We start from the raw sequence: 17,778 nt of genomic DNA, 5'->3' as shown, positions 1-17,778 counted from the left end.
ATTTGAGAGAGAGAGAGAGAGCAGACCACATGGAGGAGCAGAGGGAGAGGGAGAAGCAGACTCCATGCCAAGCCTGGAGACTGATGCAGGGCTCAGTCCCATCACCCTGAGATCATACCTGAGCCAAAATCAAGAATTGGATGCTTAACAGACTGAGACATCCAGGGGTTCCACGCATTAAGTATTTTGAAGAAAAGGTGGCCTCTTTTCATATGCCTACATGTATTTGTGAATTTATTTATGATTTTAGTTACAGAAAATAATTTTCTCACAAATCAGCTCAACTTCCTAACACAATTTCCCATAATCAAGTCTTTGGTTTACAAATATAAAATTCCAGTTAATGTTACTTCCCATGGCAGTGAATTTCCTTGGAATACAAATATATCTGAAATTCTGCTTTAAAGGGCAGCCCAGGGGGCTCAGTGGTTTAGCACCGCCTTCAGCCCAGGGTGTGATACTGGGGACCCGGGATCAAGTCTTGCATCAAGCTCCCCGCATGGAGCCTGCTTCTCCCTCTGCCTGTGTCTCTGCCCCTCTCTCTGTGTGTCTCTCATGAATAAATAAATAAAATCTTAAAAATATATATATGCTTTAAAATGACTGTAATGCCTCTTTGTCTTTCTAAAGATGTAATATCTAAAACTGTATTTTCAATTAGGGCCACCCATTGGTGGTGGCAAATGAAAATTTTGATGATTATGCTTAAAACCTATGAATATGTAAACTGTTCATACTCAAAGAAAGTAATGAAAGTGATCAAAGCTTGTGAGCAAGTGGCATTTTCCTTAAAGACTCCCTCTTAGCAGAAAAAAAGAGTTAGCATTACTCCAATCATAGTAGTGAGTCAGCAGCAGTAAGAAGCAGCAGTTAATAATAAAAAACAAAATGTAGAATATACTCAGATATAAGATTATGTGTGGTAGCAAATAAACTCAAATCTTAGGGGCTTAGCAATACAATGGCTATTTCTCCCTTGATCCCAGCCCAAAACTAGTCACACAGACTTAACTAACTGCAAGTATATCAGGAAATGTGGAGGAGCACACGTATATTTGGTGAGCAGTATATGTCTCTCTCATGGATGCATCTTTAAGCATGAGTCTTATTATTATGGAGATACAAAATAGCTTGAACCTTAATATGACTTACAGGGATAAATTCTGACTGCATAAAACCACCCATCTTTCAGTGGCTTTTAAAAACTAACATGAATTATATTTTAAAAATCACTAAAAAATTAAAGAAAAACAATTTAAAATCAGTTTCAGAATTCTTGTTGGCAATGAAACTACTACATAGGAGAAAATTTAGTGAATTGGTACCGTAAATTAGGTACTGTAAATTTGGTCAAAAGGTTTTGCTTCAAAAATTGGTATCCAAGCTGAAACAATGGACCTTTCTGAACTGTACCATCAAAAGACATTCTTTGATATGCTCAAAATACATATTCAAACAAACGTAATACTACTATGTTGAAGACAAATTATTGATCTACCTTTCACTGATTTTTCTTTATTGTTGTTTGCCATGAGAATATTTGTGAAGTCATCTTTATTTGCCAAGGGCAAACAAAAATATTGTCAACAAGATATGTGATTTTAAGTGAACAGAGTAGCAACTGAAAAAAATGAATAAATGGGTATCCCATATGAAGCTGTAGGAGTGCTTATCTCCTGAAGTTATTAACTAATCCTGAATCATTTACTGAGAACATTTCATCTGAAAAAATTTGCCTCTTTACTTAGCATGCTTAACAGGATGTCAAAAATGACAGGCTGTGAATATTTTTGTTGAAAATAATAGCTTTGTTTCAATGAAAAGTGATTTTTGAGGGTATATGAAGAAAGTTAGTCTTGAGGATCATGAACCATATGAGACTTTTACTTTTACATGTGATAAAACTTATAGATTTAATGGTAAAAATCTCACTTTCTTCATTGAAAATGTCTTTTTTTTTTTTTTACAGATTTTATTTACTTATTCATAAGAGACACAGAGAGAGGCAGAGAGAGAGGCAGAAGTGAAGCGGGCTCCATGCAGGGATCCCGATATGGGACTCAATTCCAGGACTTCGGGATCACGCCCTGAGTTGAAGGCAGACATTCAACCACTGAGCCACTCTGGTGTCCCTGAAAATGTCTTTTGACAAATAATCCCAAAATTGTAAAAGGTACTGACCCTGGATTGTCTTTTTTTTTTTTTTTAAGATTTTATTTATTTTTATTCAAGAGAGATTGAGAGAAAAAGGTAGAGGGCTCCATGCAGGGAGCCCTACTTGGGACTCGATCTCCGGTCTCCAGGATTACGCCCTGGGCTGAAGGTGGTGCTAAACCGCTGAGCCATCCAGGCTGCCCTAGATTATCTTTCTTATGTTACTAGTGACGTGTTCTCATAGAATGCCTGATGTTAGCCTGAGTTTCTGCTTGCACTGTATTATCTTTGTAGCTGCATCTGAATGTCCCCTCTTGATGATTTCCCTTCATAGCTTGTGATGTAGTAAAAACAAACAAATATACAAATATACATCTCATCAGTCTCTATCCACAGATTTATGGGATTCTGGGATCTCCAAAATATTGTTACCTCCAGAGGGAAGAGAAAATTGACAAGAAATTGAAAACGTGTTTGGTAGGAGCTTGCTTCAATCCAATTTTATAAAATTGATGCATTCACTGTTATAGCATTTTGTCCATTTACCACAGGACATGCTGTTACTCATTCCCCGCCCCCCGCGCAGTAACGAATTTAAAACATTGTTTCCATATTCAAACAGACATATTGTAAAGTAGGAAGCAAGAGATCCAATAGCAGTTTTATCCTGCTGCAACCCCATTGGGCTGATTAAGACTTTCAGATCTATATTGTTTCTTGAAGGCTTTCCTGCCTACCCCTGCTTCATTCACTTTAAATTTCAGATATCAAACCTCCAATAAACCCCTTACCCTCCTAATATTATCTTGGTGCCTACCTACTCAAGCACCTGAAGTAATGCTGTAAGGCACCAGCTGTGAAGCCTGGGGATTGGATCATTCACCAACTGGCTGGCAAAGACAGCCCTAATCTAGGTGGTATATGAGGCAAAGAGTGTGTATACAAGATTGCAGCCAAACTGCTAAAATTTCCTCCAGTGGTGATTTGGGAAAATGTTCTTGTGGAGGTGAGCACCTTCAATGTGCAATAATTCAGGCTTTTGAAAAGTGCCTGGTGGTGGGCCTACAAAGCATACTGAAACTGGCTGGCTGTTAGTAAGTTGCATTGATGTCCCAACTACAGAGGGATAATGGAATGTTGAGGACATTTAACAATTTTTTAAAAAGATTTATTTTATTTATTTATTTATTTATTTATTTATTTATTTATTTATTTATGATAGACATAGAGAGAGAGAGAGGCAGAGACACAGGAGGAGGGAGAAGCAGGCTCCATGCTGGGACCCTGACGTGGGACTTGATCCCGGGTCTTCAGGATCACGCCCTGGGCCCAAAGCAGGCGCTAAACCGCTGAGCCACCCAGGGATCCCCCTTAACAAACAATTTAAAACTAAGTGTGAAGGTCATAGGGCCTCTTTGGTGATTCCTTTTTTTTTTTTTTTAAATTTTTTATTGGTGTTCAATTTGCTAACATACAGAATAACACCCAGTGCTCATCCCGTCAAGTGCCCCCCTCAGTGCCCGTCACTCTTTCACCCCCACCCCCTGCCCCCCTCCCCTTCCACTGATTCCTAAAGTCATTTATTTCCTGAACTGAGAGAGCAGAGATTGCTGAAAACCATACTGGGGACTTAACAGTTTGGGTCACCAAGCTACAAAGACACTTGACTACTCAGCTAAGGCAGACTACTATGTTAAGGTCGTGGCTATGACTGGGAACCTTGGATCCCTGACACATAGGATGGGGCCATTTTTGTGGGTAACCCCATAGATTTTGTGTTTTGTTTTTTTTTTTAACCTCATAGATTTTGAATCCCCAGATTCCTCTGAACTCTCAGAGCCAGCACAGGTCACCCTCCCTATTAAAAGCTAGCATTCCCATCACCTATTCTCATGGCCTCTCCCATACAAAGCAGCAGAGTCTCCCTCAAGATCTGCCCTTTCTTATTCTCCTGACTTTCAGGCCAATAACTAAGATTAAAACACGTATAGTGTGTTTAGTGACATACTAGACTTGACTAAAAGGGGGAAGAAAGACCACACCACAAAGGAGTTGCAAAAATTAGCATGTGCTAGCAGGACCAAGGGAAAGTTCTTGATAAAAATGGCTAAAATTTAAGACTGGATAGGGGAGAGGTTATCGACTTGGGACCACTCTCCTGAAGAAGACAAGGGCCCATTCTGATGAAATTGAAATGCCTGAATTACCGTGGCTAATGGTAAAAGTAAAAGGCTTAGAGACGAGGTGTGCCAAAATGTTCATATTACATGCTGCCAGAAAACCCACCAGGGGATTATGGTCCAAGACCCAGAAGATACACTATTTACCAAGGTCATCATGAATGCATAAGTGAGAGGCACATCACTAATTAGGTCAGTGGTGGTTCTCCTTTACAGTGTATAATTAATGGTAGGAGAGGTTGTCACATAGCTTGGCTCATGGTAGCAATGGGGACAATGGAGACTTAAAGCTATAGAGTTCCAATTATTGTAATGTCCAGAGAGGTTGGAATGGCAGCTCTCTCATTCAGTTTGGGTTATTATAACAAATACCATACACTGGCTGGCTTAAACAACAGAAATTTATTTCTCACAGTTCTGGAGGCTAGAAGTCAGCAATCAGGGTATCAGTATGGGTGGTGGTTTCTGGTGAGGGCCTTCTTTCTGGTTTGCGGACAGTCTTTTTCTTGCTGTATCCTCATGTGGTAGAGAGAGGAAGCTCTGGTCTCCTCTTCTTCTTACAGGGACACTAATCCCTCATAAGGCTTTGTCTCATGACTTCATCTAAACTTAGTTACCTCTCAAAACTACCAAATACCATCACTTTGGGTTTTAAGGCTTTCAATATATAGCTTTTAGGGGGACACATTCAATTCATAGTAGCAGGCTTAAGCTACTATGAGGAGATGATTAATAGAGTGTGGTATCCCTTGGGACAAAATATATGAGCACACAATGAGGATGTTGTTTAATATGTGCAATCAAAAGAGAATGGCAATGAATGAGCAGGAGGCTGAGTTATTCCCATTAAAAAAATAACGATCAAAGGTGACATTTATATAAAATGTCTACAATAGGCAGATCCATACAGATAGAAAGTAGATTAGTGGCTGTCAGACCTGGTAGAGTCGGGGGTAGGGATGAAGAATGGTCACTACTGCTTAATGGGTATAGGGTTTCTTTTTAGAGGTTTTAAAATGTTTTGGAATTAGTGGTGATAGTTGTACAACATCGTGAATATGCTTAAAAATCACTTAATTGTACATTCTGAAGTGGTTTAAACAATTTATGCTACTTGAATTTTATTTAAACAAAAAAAAGAAAGAGATGATCGCTTGTCCAGATGAGTCAGTTTTTGGGTCAAGGATCTACTTACTGAAAAAGTGGCCAGATTGCAAGAGAAAAGACCGTGAAACACCACAGCAAGTATATCCTCTGATAATAGCCTCAGTCCTTGCCCTAAGGGACATAGGGCCATTTAGTCAGGTGACTGTTCATTTAGGAAAGGGGACTATTCAGACATGTTAAAGACTACAAGACGAGTATGACCTCATTTAACCTTAATTATTTCCTCCAGGACCCATCTCCAAATATAGCCATACTGGGGTTAAAGCTTCAACATAACAAGTTTTTGGGGGAAACATTCAGTTCATAACACTCCCTATTACAGTGAGGGTACAGGAGGGCCAGATAATAAATAAAATCCTGGCCAAAGCCTCTTCCTGTGGGTCCATTAGACTGCAGACCTATCTGGTGTTCATTTTCATGTTGCTGAATTAGGAATGACATTCTTGCCTATGTCAAGTATGTCATAGTACCATATTGGGTCCTTGGTTTGTGACATAAGAACAATCATGCCGGGGGAAACCAAATGGAAGCTTTTTAAATCTCCCATCTTTATCTCCAGCCAGAATAGTAAATTGAAAACAGTGTTGGATCCTAGGAAAGGTAGCAGAAATTAGTGTCTCACTTAAATGTTAAAGGATGCAAATATGATGATCCTGATGGTCTCCATTTAATCCGCCATTTTGGCCTCTGCATAAAACAGATATATCCTGGAAAATAACTGTAGACTACTTTAAGCAGGTGTAGTGTTTTTTGCTAAAACAGATAAATTTTGGCCTCATGTATATTATTTGTGGCCATTTGCTTGGTGAATAAATTATTTTTCATCCCAGCAAGGAAAGAGAATCATGAACAATTTGAATTTATGTGAAATGTGTGACAAAACACAACTTCGGGGCTCAGGGCTATACTAACTCTTCTATTTCCTGTTATAGTCAATAGAGATCTGAATCATCAAGCACCCCATATAACTTCACATTCATCTGTTGCATCATAGGCATTATGGTGATTGACCAGGATGAACATGAAGTGGCTAGCGTGGTGAAGGTCTCCATAAGACACACACACTCCAGGATCCCTATGAAGATGCAAGGGCTTGCCACATTAATAAAAATTCTAGAGATCTAGTTGTCAGGGGCATCCCAAGACATTTCCACCAAAGTAAAGTCAAATGGTGTCATCTTATATCCTTTAGTACAAAGAAGGAGACCAATACCTGATAGGACTTTTTGGGTAATGGAGGCAACACATTCCACACTTGAAAATACTGTTCTAACCAAGGAAGGAATAAGCACAGACTCATGAACAATGGTGAATCGCCTGGCACACTAATCAGGTGTCTGGAAAGAAAAAATACTGGAAGATCAGAGGAAAAAAGGAATAGACAGATGTGGATGGATGTAATGAGAATAGTTGTGAAGTTTGAGAACCTTTGAATCACACCCACAAGAAAGCATTCACTTTAGAAGAAGCACTGAATATAATCAGGCATGCTGGCTAGCTTTTGTCACCATCCATTTGAAACTGGCAAGATGACACAAATGAAATTGTCATGGTGGCAGAGAGATGGAGTCTTCTTATGGGTCTGACAGCTTTACTTACCAAAGCTGCTAGATCTTGTTGCCTTTGAATATTCAAGCAACAGAGACTAATGCTGAGCTCCTGATACGATTCTATTCTTTTTTTTAAAATTAATTAATTAATTAATTTATGATAGTCACACACACACACACACACACAGAGAGAGAGAGAGGCAGAGACACAGGCAGAGGGAGAACCAGGCTCCATGCACTGGGAGCCCGACGTGGGATTCGATCCCGGGTCTCCAGGATCGCGCCCTGGGCCAAAGGCAGGCGCTAAACCGCTGCGCCACCCAGGGATCCCACGATTCTATTCTTTGATGGACCAATCAACCAATTGGTGGCAAGTTGACTATATTGTGCTTCTTCCATTGTGCAAGGTCCTCATAGGAATAGATACTTATTGCTCAAATGTAATATTTTGTGAGATTGAAGCATCGTTCTACTTGATGCTGAATCTTGTCTGATACATATGATTTAGAGACCTCTATAGGGCACTGTGTTCCCCATAGGAAGTACACATGGGCCCAGGATCCAAGGGATTGTGATAGGACTAAGCCTCACTTATCATTATTCATAATGATCCATTGGAGGAAATAGTGCTTTCTATCCCTAAAATCCCTCTGCAAATATGGGATAGAGGTCCCTAAAGGTGATGCACTATTCAGGGGATACAGCTATAATCTCATTCAACTACAAGATATGGCTATTGCCTAGGCACTTTAGATATTGTTTACCTAGGAATCTGCAGATAGAAGAGGAGTCACCATCATGGCAGGTGTACTTATCTCTGATCAGTAGAATACTGTTATATCATGGGTAACAATGCGGGAAGAAAAATGTGGAACTCAAGTGATCCATTTGGGCACTTGGTTCTCCCTTCCCCATTTGGAACTGTGAGTGGAAAAGTACAGCAATCACAACCTGAAGAGTAAATGGTTACCCGTGGTTCAGACCCCTCAGGAATGAAGGTGTAGTTCACACCAAAAGGTAAGCCACAGAGACCTTCTGTGGGATGGGGGGGAGGGATGACGATTGAGGGCGAGGGAGAATGGAGGAAGTTAGAGGATGAGGACCTACATTGTAGAGATCACCCACGAGAATGGGGCTGTAGTTTGTTCTACTAACCTCCTCCTAATTTTCTCCATTAGCAAGAGAGGAGAAGCTGCTTCCTAAACGAAGGTGAAATAGTGGATCTATTTGGTGCAAGGAACGGACTGTGGCAGCCTTGGAGGTGTGCTACTCAGATCTCCCTTTTAGGAAGAACTTGTCATTCAAGTTCTTCACACCTCTGAGGTGTGCAGTTAGCTGACAGCTTCCACTATAGCACCTTTGGAGTCTACTGCAGCATTTGAGACAAAGACACTCTTCAGCCTATGACTAGGTGTGTGAGGGTACCGAAGTCGGATATTTCTCCTGCCTACTTCTGTTGGGGAATCTCTGCCTTCACGTTTCTCATTGGTTTGGTTGATGAGACTTATTAGATCTGCAGTGTTTTATGAGAATGTTACATCTTTTGTAGTTGTTCTACAGTTCTTGAACATTCTATTCTGCTACATTTTTCTCAGTCTTTTTTCTCTTTGCTTTTCAGTTTTGGAGGTTGCAGTTGAGATATCCTCAAGCTCAGACATTCTTTTCTTTGGTACATCCACTTTACTAATAAACACATAAAGGCATTTTTCATTTCTGTTAGTGTTTTTGATCCATCAGAGCCCTTACATATTAATCATAGTTGTTTTAAATTCCCAGTCTGAGAATTCTAACATCCTGCCATATCTGAGTCTGGTTCTGATGCTTGTTCTTTTTCTGCAAATTGCGGGTGTGTGTGTATGTGTGTGTGTATTGCCTTTTAGTATGCTTTGTAATTTTTTTTCTTGATTACTGGATATGATATACTGGGCAGAAGGAACTGCTACAAATAGGCCATTAGTAATGTGGTGGTAGGTGTGGGGGCAGGGGAAGTGTTCTATAGTCCTCTGAGTAAGTCTTAATCTTTTAGTGAGCCCTTGCCTCTGGACTGTGATATTCACACATGATTCTTAGTCACTCCCACTTCCTTGCACCCCTTATGTGGGACAAGTTGGCTAGAGTGGGCTGGAGTTGGGTATTTCTCTTCTCCCAGGCCAGTTAGGCTTTGTTAAGACCCTAGCAGGTTAGTCTCTGGTTAAATAATATCTCCTGAGGGCAGATCTTATTAAGAACAGAATGCTCTTGCATATTTCAAAAATCAATTCCTTTTACCTCCCTGCTGCTGGGAATGCAAGAGGATTTTTTCTCTGGTACTCATTTTAAGAACCAGGTAGAACTCTAGGAGCTAAAACTTAGAAAAGTGTGCCCCTCCCGATCTCTGCTGAATTAGGTCTTGCTGCAGTTTTTAATTCTCAGAATGGTCTGTAGCAAACTTCCGGTAATTTGTCAATTACAGTCCAGCTTTGCCTACTCCAGCCACTAGCTCCCAAGGAAGTTTCTGATTACAGGTTTTTGCTTCTCTAAGTTGTGATTCTCTATATTCTCTTGTTGGTCTCTAATTTTAGGGACAGTGATATACCCTTGACCTCATTTATCTTCAACTCTGAGGAGTTGTTGATTTTTCAGTTTAGTCAGTTTTTTAACTTGTTAGGATGAAATGGTGACTTTCAAGCTTCTTACATGTCAGACTGGAAACCGGAAGTGCTAATTTTTAAAATCATAAACAGATATTGCATTTTTAATCAAATGCTTTTCCTGCTTCTATTGAAATTATCACGGATTTCCTCTTTTCGTCTGCTAACATGCTTAATTACATAATTGGTTTTCTAACGTTAAACTAACATATTTTTGGAATCAATCCAAAGTGGCAGGCCATTTTCTAATTTTTAATTTTAAAAAATATTTTATTTACTTATTTGGGAGAGAGAGAGAGAGAGAGTGAGCTGGGGAGAAGTAGAGGGAGAGGGACAAGCAGACTCCTTGCTGAGCACCCACCCCAATGTAGAGCTTGATCCTAGAACCCTGAGATCATGACCTGAGCTGAAACCAAGAGCCTGATGCTTAACTGAGCCACCAATGTGCTCCCATTTTTAATTTTTTAAGTGATCTCTATACCTAACATGGGGCTCGAACTCCAGTCCTTGAGATCAAGAGTCACATGGGCTCTCCCCAGGCCATTTTTCACACAGTTAATAAAGTGATAATAAGAGTAATAATCAGATAACGTTACTCTCTGCTCAAAAGAATTCAACCTTCTCATTGCACTTAGCACAAAACTCAAATTATTTTGGTGGCCTCCATGATTTGGCCTTGCCTCTTTTTTTCAACATCATCTTCTATCACTCCCTTTTTAATTTGTATTGTACTCTTTTCTATTTCTCCACCATATCATACTAATTCCTGCCTCAGGGTTGTTACCTTCTGCCTGCAGTATTTTTCTTTTAAATCTTAAAGTGACAGATTCCTGCTTATTCATGCCTCTGTTCAACTATTACCTTCTCAGAAATATCTTCCCTATTGACCCTCTTCTCAGGTTTCTTCTGTTATGCATTTTCTAGTCACTTTTTCAAGACACATTTTCTTCATAGCATTATGGCCCTTTGATGTTATTTTATCTACGTCTTTATTATGCATTTACTATTTATCTTCTTAATTAGCATGTATGTACCAAGAAATGAGGGATCTTGTTTGCCTCCTTCTCTGCTGTATCCCCAGCATCTAAAACAGTGTCTGAAACATAGCAGATTTTGATTGATATTTGTTAAATGAATATATAAATGAGGTGACAGAGTCCTCTAAAGTAATAGCAACCTTCTTGGAAGGTAGTCAGTAGGGTCTTTTCTATTCATATCTTTCCAGCTGAAACTTCAACCATGGATATGTTTTTATTACTTGTGATGATTCTTTTCTAGGTCACAACTTGTTAAGGGCTGTCCTGCTCAAAAATAAAAACTGATTTGACAATAAAGGCCAGGGACAGGTGATAACCATCCACAAAGAGTTCTATCAACTTTGAGTGCACTCACCTTTCAAAAGCAACTTGTGGGCCACACTGATCGATGTTAAAGAACACTAGCACTGGACTGGTTCATTGGGAACTCATCAGGTATGACTGCCATTCTTTAATAGCTTGGAAAATACTAATGGAAGATGATGCCATTTGAGAGATTTTTTTAAAAAAGCTAACAGTTAACTGGAAGGAATTCTACATTTTTATCACCTGTATGTATAGACTCATAAAATTTTACATTTGGATATGAGCTCAGATCTTTAATCCAAAGCATTATTATGCAAATAAGGAAGATGATGCTTAAAGCTCTTAAGTGATTTACCCACAATTAGAAAATTAGTATCAGAGCTAGGACAAGTTCCTATATTTCTTCCAGTTCTTGGTTATCTTTGCATGAGTTTTTAAATTTATTGATTCTGAAACCCTGGATTAGTTCAAGTTTGTTCAACTTAGCTCTCTTGAACTCCAAAGTCCTGATTTCCATTCAATCAGAGCTTCTCAAACTCTCTCTCTCTCTCTCTCTCTCCACACATATATATAGTTTTTAAATATATCTTTTGTTAATAAATTTTAGTGGCTTAAAATAGCATTCATTACATTATATGGTGTGATGGTTAATTTTATGTGTCAACTTGGCTGGATTGTGAAATGTCTACATAGTTGGTTAAAACGTTATTTCAGGGTGTCTCGAGGTTATTTCTGAAAGAGATTAGCATTCGAGCCAACAGACTAAGTAACACGGATTGTCCCCACCAACCATTGTGGGTGGGCATTATTCAATCTACTGAGGACTGAATAGAACAAAAAGATGGAGGAAGAATTTGCTCTCTTTCTGACTGCTTGAGCTGAATATCAGTCTTCTCTTGTCCTTGGTACTCGTGGTTCTACAGAGATTTCTTCCTCATGGAGGGAAATGCTAATCTGAAGGTTAAAGACTTTAAAAAATATCACCCTTCTCTTCTTTCCCTGCCCCTGTTTTGCTGTGTAATTTAATCTTGAGGAAATCAGGTCATTTGTCCTATGTCTGGACTTTGTTGAGTGAGTACCCATAATGCAGTTTAACATGTTCTCTGCCCTCTGTCTTGCTGGCTGGCACTTGAATCTACAGATTTTATCAGAAGCTGAAGGATGGGTGGTTTAAGATTCATTTTTTTTAACGGCTTTATTTATTTATTTATTTATGAGAGACACACAGAGAGAGTCAGAGACATAGGCAGAGGGAGAAGCAGGCTCCCTGTGGGGAGCTTGATGCAGGACTCCATCCCAGGACCCCAAGACCATGACCTGAGCCAAAGGCAGACACTCAACCACTGAGCCACCCAGGTGCCCCTCAACTTGACTTTCCAGCTCACTCTTCTCTTTTTCTCATGTTATGTTCACCAGGCTGCTGGCTTACTTTCTGAGATCTTCTGACTCCTTCCCCTCTTCAATTCTGGATCTCCTCTCTCCTATTTTTAATCTGCACCATTTGGATTCTATTTCCAGCATTTTCTCCTTAGTTTGGGAATGGAGTTAGGGTTAGTTAGCTCTGAGAGTTGATGGGTCTCAAAATGCTCCATTAGCTTCAGAACTCAAAATGTACCCGTTGTATGCATCTGCTCCTGGACTGGGTGTGGCTCCATTCAGTTTCAGCTGCTGTCCTCAAATTGGCCCACTGAGCTTTCCAGAGTGCCTGTCAGCTTGTTTGATATTCTGTCTGGTGTCCCTGCTGTTTCTCTCTGCTTTCTCTTGCTGAAACCACGCAGCTCTGTAGCTCTTGGTGGTTTGTCCCTATCATCACCTGTATTTGGGGTTGTAGGGATACTTTATGGTAGTAGCTGTCTACAGACTTCTGGGTTCGTTACTTATTTTGTCTAGTTTTTTAATCAGGGGAATTTAGGGAGATTAAAAACTAATGCCAGTGCTATTGCCATTTCCCCATTATTTCTTCACACTTTATTTGTAAGGAAAAAATGTTGAAATGCTATTAAAATGCCTGAGGGAAAAAAAAATGCCTGAGAGATTATTTTGCTTGATTTGAGTTTTGTTGTACTGCTTTGATTATAAATGAAGGATTGTGTTGAAAAGCAGAGGCTAGTGTGAGAGACAAATCATTTTGGAGGCTTTATCCTATGATTTAAAGAATGAAGGAGATCTGGAAGACATAATGTGTCATGGCCTGGGCATGAGAGTAAAGGACGTAATCTCAAAGGATGATGGAAATTTACATTCCAAGGGGATCTGACCTAACAAATTGCATCAGTTCATGGAGAGGAATGAGTAGATCTCCTTTTTTTCTGATTTTGGGAATAGAATGAAGACTCCTGTCTTAGATTCCCCATAGACTCAAGCCATGACACCAGAAGTGAGTTGGAACCATCTTCTTGGTAAATAAACTAATGCAAAATGTAGATTTTTTTTTCAGTACGGGATCTAATGTAATGAAAAATAATTATCCTTATTTTAATATGGTCTTCCCTTCTGATTAATTCAGAGAGTTTCCCACATAAAAGTTATACCAAGGAGACAACATACCTATGAAGTATAATTGTCAGGTACTATAATCCCTGTTTTAAAGGAAACAGAAATATCTCATTCGGGACGGCTGTGTGGCTCAGTGGTTGAGTGTCTACCTTTGGCTCAGGTGGTGATCCTGGGATTCTGGGATCGAGTCCCACATTGGGCTCCCTGCAGGGAGCCTGCTTCTCCCTCTGCCTGTGTCTCTGCCTTTCTCTCTGTGTCTTTCATGAATAAATAAATAAAATCTTAAAAAAATATTCATTCATTCATTTATTCAATCAAGCAGGGTGATACAAACATTCTAGTTATGTTAAATCAGGTCATAAAACTCAAAAGTGAAAATATTCTAAAAAATAATTGAAATTAGTCTCAATGTTGAGATCTCATTCTTCCCAAGGCAAGAAAACTTAATTTGGCCAGTTCCACATGTACTTTTGTTACCTATGAATCTCTCCTGTACCCAAATCATTTCTGGTTAAAATGTAATCTCTTTATAACCATCTCACTCCCCCTTGTACTTCTCAGGGTAGCCACTAAATTCTTTGGGGTAGAGTGTGGAGGTAGGTGGCAAGGGGAGATACCTGGTTCTCAGAGGTGAACACCCTTGGCTTTACCTCAGAAGCTGATGTCCACTTTTCCATTGCTTTTGGATCACTGATCTATGCACTTAGCTCTGCCCTTCCTTGTTTTGACCTCTAAGCCATTTCACAGCTTTATAGTCCTCTCTCAGACCCTTTGAATGGTTTTTAATGCTATAGATACTAAAGAACAGATTTGGGGGCATTTCTCTGGCTCTTCCTACCCAAATGCTTTATGCTAACATGCTCCTCTCTGTTGGATTATTAAAGAGAAGCTCCAGGCCCTTGGGTGTTTTTCTGATCCCTATCCTAGCAATAGAACTGAGATCTCCTCTGTCTTCAGATCTTAGAAACATATCTGGGGGTTCTCTTATCTCTAGCTCCATATTTTCTTTCAAGCCAATCTTGACTAAAATGGGGAGGTATAAATCCCTTCTTGGAGATACACATCAAAACCTCTGGATGAGAAAAATGGTTCCCTTGTGTTTGGGGCAGATTGCATTATTGTTTATAATTAACCACCCACCAATGCCCTATAAGATTATAATCCATGCCCATTGACATGTGATTTGCCTATGGAAGCTGTAGACTTCTTCTCCACTGATTTGGGGTTTGACTGTATGAAAGGTTTTGGGCAATAGGATTTGAGTGGATATGTCATGACATGCTGAAGAAGCAGCTTTAAGAGGCCACATGTGTTTCTACTAGTTCTCTGGTTCTTCCCATATGTCATGAGACATGTATGCCAAGTCCCATACAGGGGCTGCTTCTTCAGCCTGGGACCTGGAACAAGAAGACCTAGGGAGCTTATCCACAGCATGTTATTAGTACAAGCAAGAAATAAACCTTTGTGGCAACCAGCCATTGGGATTTGGGAGTTGTTTTTAATAGCAAAGCTGACTTATACATTATGGTTTAATTTCTTTTTTTTTCTTTCAGTCCTAAAAAGCTATTCCAAACTCAAACCTTTGACTTATAAGACTGTTGCCACACCATGAGCTTCAAATGTCTATTAAACAAACATCTGAGACTTGCCTTCTTTTTCCCTGAGGTGAGGAAGGAAATGCCCTAGCTGTTTGGGAATAATATAATACCAGGGGCAGAGGACATGGAAATGTATGTATGTGTGCACAGAGCTGGAGTGTGAGGTACCTCAGTGAATACTTCAGTTTTATCCTGTCATTCAAAATTGAATGAAAGAATGAAATATACAGTTTGAGAAATCCCAAGATATGTATCTTTTCTGTCCTTAAGAAATTTATAGGGCAGGTTAGTGATTTCTTTAGGTAACTATAATATGAGGCAATAAATATTAAGTATGTCATCAGGGTGTGCAGAGAAGTGCTATGGAGGTCATCGAAGAAGAGTCCTTGAAGGATAGGTAGGATTTAGAAATACAGGGATGGGGAGAAAAAGCACTTTGCACCCAAGATGCAGATAGAGCTAAATTAGAGAGGCAGGAAAGTGAGTGTCATGTATGGTATGAGTAAACAGGTAAATGCTAGTGATTGTTTTGTTCATCATTAGACTGGTGGGAGAGTTAGGTTGGAAAGGCTAGCAGGGGTGCTGTTGCAGTCCTAGCTAAAGAGTATAGACTGTGGAGTGGCTAAAGGCCATGCAGTAAAAGGGCTGGAAAGTGGATTTCAGCAGCATTTATCATTCTAAAAACAATGTGTCCCTTTAAGATTTTGACACATAAAGTATGTATACAAAAATTGGAGAATCATGGGCAGCCCAGGTGGCTCAGCGGTTTAGCTCGCCTTCAGCTCAGGAAATGATCCTGGAGACCCAGGATTAAGTCCCACGTCGGGCTCCTTGCACAGAGCCTGCTTCTCCCTCTGCCTGTGTCTCTGCCTCTCTCTCTCCTCTCTCTGTGTTTCTCATAAATAATTAAATAAATAAAAAAAATCTTTTTAAAAAATTGGAGAATCAATTCAGAAAAATTCTCTTTTCTACCTAGGCCTGATAGATTACTTTCCCTAAATGGCCTGCGCGCACTAGCTGTGTGTGTATGATTGCTGAATTATCGTATTTATGAAGCCTTTTCTGGAAAACTGTCAACCTGGTTTGTTGTTGGTGTTACTGAACGGTGTGTTTCTTTCAAAGAAACAGCCTTAATTTCCTGCAGTAGTTGCCTACTACTAGCTCACATCTTGCTGTACTTACATCTCCTTGAAATTTTACACTTGATCTTAGCCAAAAGGCTGAGAAGCGATCTCTCCTTGAAATTTTAATTAATGATTAGAAAATAAGTACATGGTCATAATGGCACTGTACACTTAAAATGGTGAAAATGGTAAATTTATGTATATTTTGCCACCGCCCCCCCTCCCCCCAGCAAATCTTCCTATGGAATAGTTCACAAATTAATAGACGTTTAGAGCTGGAAATTCCTCAGCTCATCTCTCATTGTCAATCCTACAGGTGTCGAGGTTGACTAGCAGATGTGACAGTCTACACCAGCCAATCTTTTTCTGGTCTTTTCTGCCCTGCAGATAGGGATCCAGGGTCTAGGAGAAAAGTCGTCTCTACCTCTTGCCCACCGTGGTAGAGGAGTGTGTGTTGTGTGTGTTTGCGCACACACGTGCGCACACGCGCCCTTGTGTGACTGGAGACCACTGAACCGCCAGCCACAGTGTCCTTCCTCCATTCCGGGGAAAGGTTCGGTCTAAGGGTTCTGTTACAGCACTCCAAGGGATCCTGGACCATCCGGCGGGACCTGAGGCGGCAGCCCCGGACGGACGGCGGGGCTGGAGTGAAAAAAGGTTTGGATCTCAATGACAGCACATGAAAGTTGCAAAAGGTCTGCCCAAGCGCCTGCTCCGGATCAACTTTCCACCGCGGACGTGATGAGCAGCTCTCGGGGCGCGTCGGCGGGGTGATGCGCCCTGCTCCCGCCTGTGCTTGCTCCGCATCGGCGCCCCAGCTCTGGCGTCCGCACCTGGCCGGCGCGCGCCCCGAGGGTCAGCGACCCACGCCAGAGCCGCCCGCGGGCCGCCGCCCCTGCTGCTGCCGCTGCTGCTGCCGCGGCTGCCGCCTCCGCCGCCGCGGCCGCCGCCGGGCCCGCCCGGCCTGGCACATGCGCAGTGGCGACGCCGGGCCGGCGCCTTCAGTCTCCTCCTCCGCCGCCTCCCGGTTCCGCAGTCACTTCCTGCAGCTGTTTCCCTGTGGGTCCGGCTGGACCGACTTTTGACAGTCAGCCTTCAGCCGCGGCGGGGGCCTGGCGGGGGCCAGCCGGCAAAGTTGCGCCGGGGAAGGCGGAGTGGAGGCGGGCCGAGCCGGGCGCCGCGGGCGGAGCGCGGCGAGCAGGCTCCCGGCGCGTCCCGAGGGTTCCGGTGAGTCGGGCGGTCGCGAGCCGCGGGGCATGCAGGACGCGCCCGGGAGCGCCGGCGCCGAGCGGCGCTGCGGCTGCGGGTTCCCACCTGCCCTCCACGTGACAGCCTTGCGCCGCTTTTATTTATGTGTTTGGTGCTGAGCGGCTCACGTGCGCCGCGCGGAGCGCCCGGGCGTGCAGCTCCGGGGGCCACGGGGGATTCCATCTTCGGTGCTGGCAGCCTCGCGGGGCAGAGGTGCGCGTGTGCGCGGGCACCCTAGGACCGCGGGCCGTCCGTGGGCGATGCCGAAGTGCCGTAGCTCACATGCAA

At 41.7% G+C, this 17,778-nt stretch overlaps 1 protein-coding gene across 6 annotated transcripts in view; it reads left to right on the top strand.

The window, feature by feature from the left end:
- The window catches only part of ZMAT3 (zinc finger matrin-type 3), a 58,340-nt gene that overhangs the window by 8,839 nt on the left and 31,723 nt on the right, over nucleotides 1-17,778 (top strand). Inside the window, exons 2-4 of one of the 6 annotated variants that reach the window (XM_077879704.1) lie at nucleotides 1,970-2,173; nucleotides 10,960-11,153; nucleotides 15,074-15,185. The exons of 1 other annotated variant lie outside the window; for it this stretch is intronic. The gene's annotated coding sequence lies outside the window, so the exon portion shown is untranslated. Of the gene's footprint in view, nucleotides 1-1,969; nucleotides 2,174-10,959; nucleotides 11,154-15,073; nucleotides 15,186-17,276; nucleotides 17,470-17,778 lie in introns of those variants that run through there. 4 more of the 6 variants (XM_077879703.1, XM_077879702.1, XM_077879701.1 and 1 more) reach the window with 4 other exon arrangements.

This window comes from Canis aureus, chromosome 31 (assembly GCF_053574225.1).
Source record: "Canis aureus isolate CA01 chromosome 31, VMU_Caureus_v.1.0, whole genome shotgun sequence".
Classification (NCBI taxonomy): Eukaryota; Metazoa; Chordata; class Mammalia; order Carnivora; family Canidae; genus Canis; species Canis aureus.
Note: the sequence above shows the minus strand (reverse complement) of the source record. Positions and strands in the feature narration are given on the sequence as shown.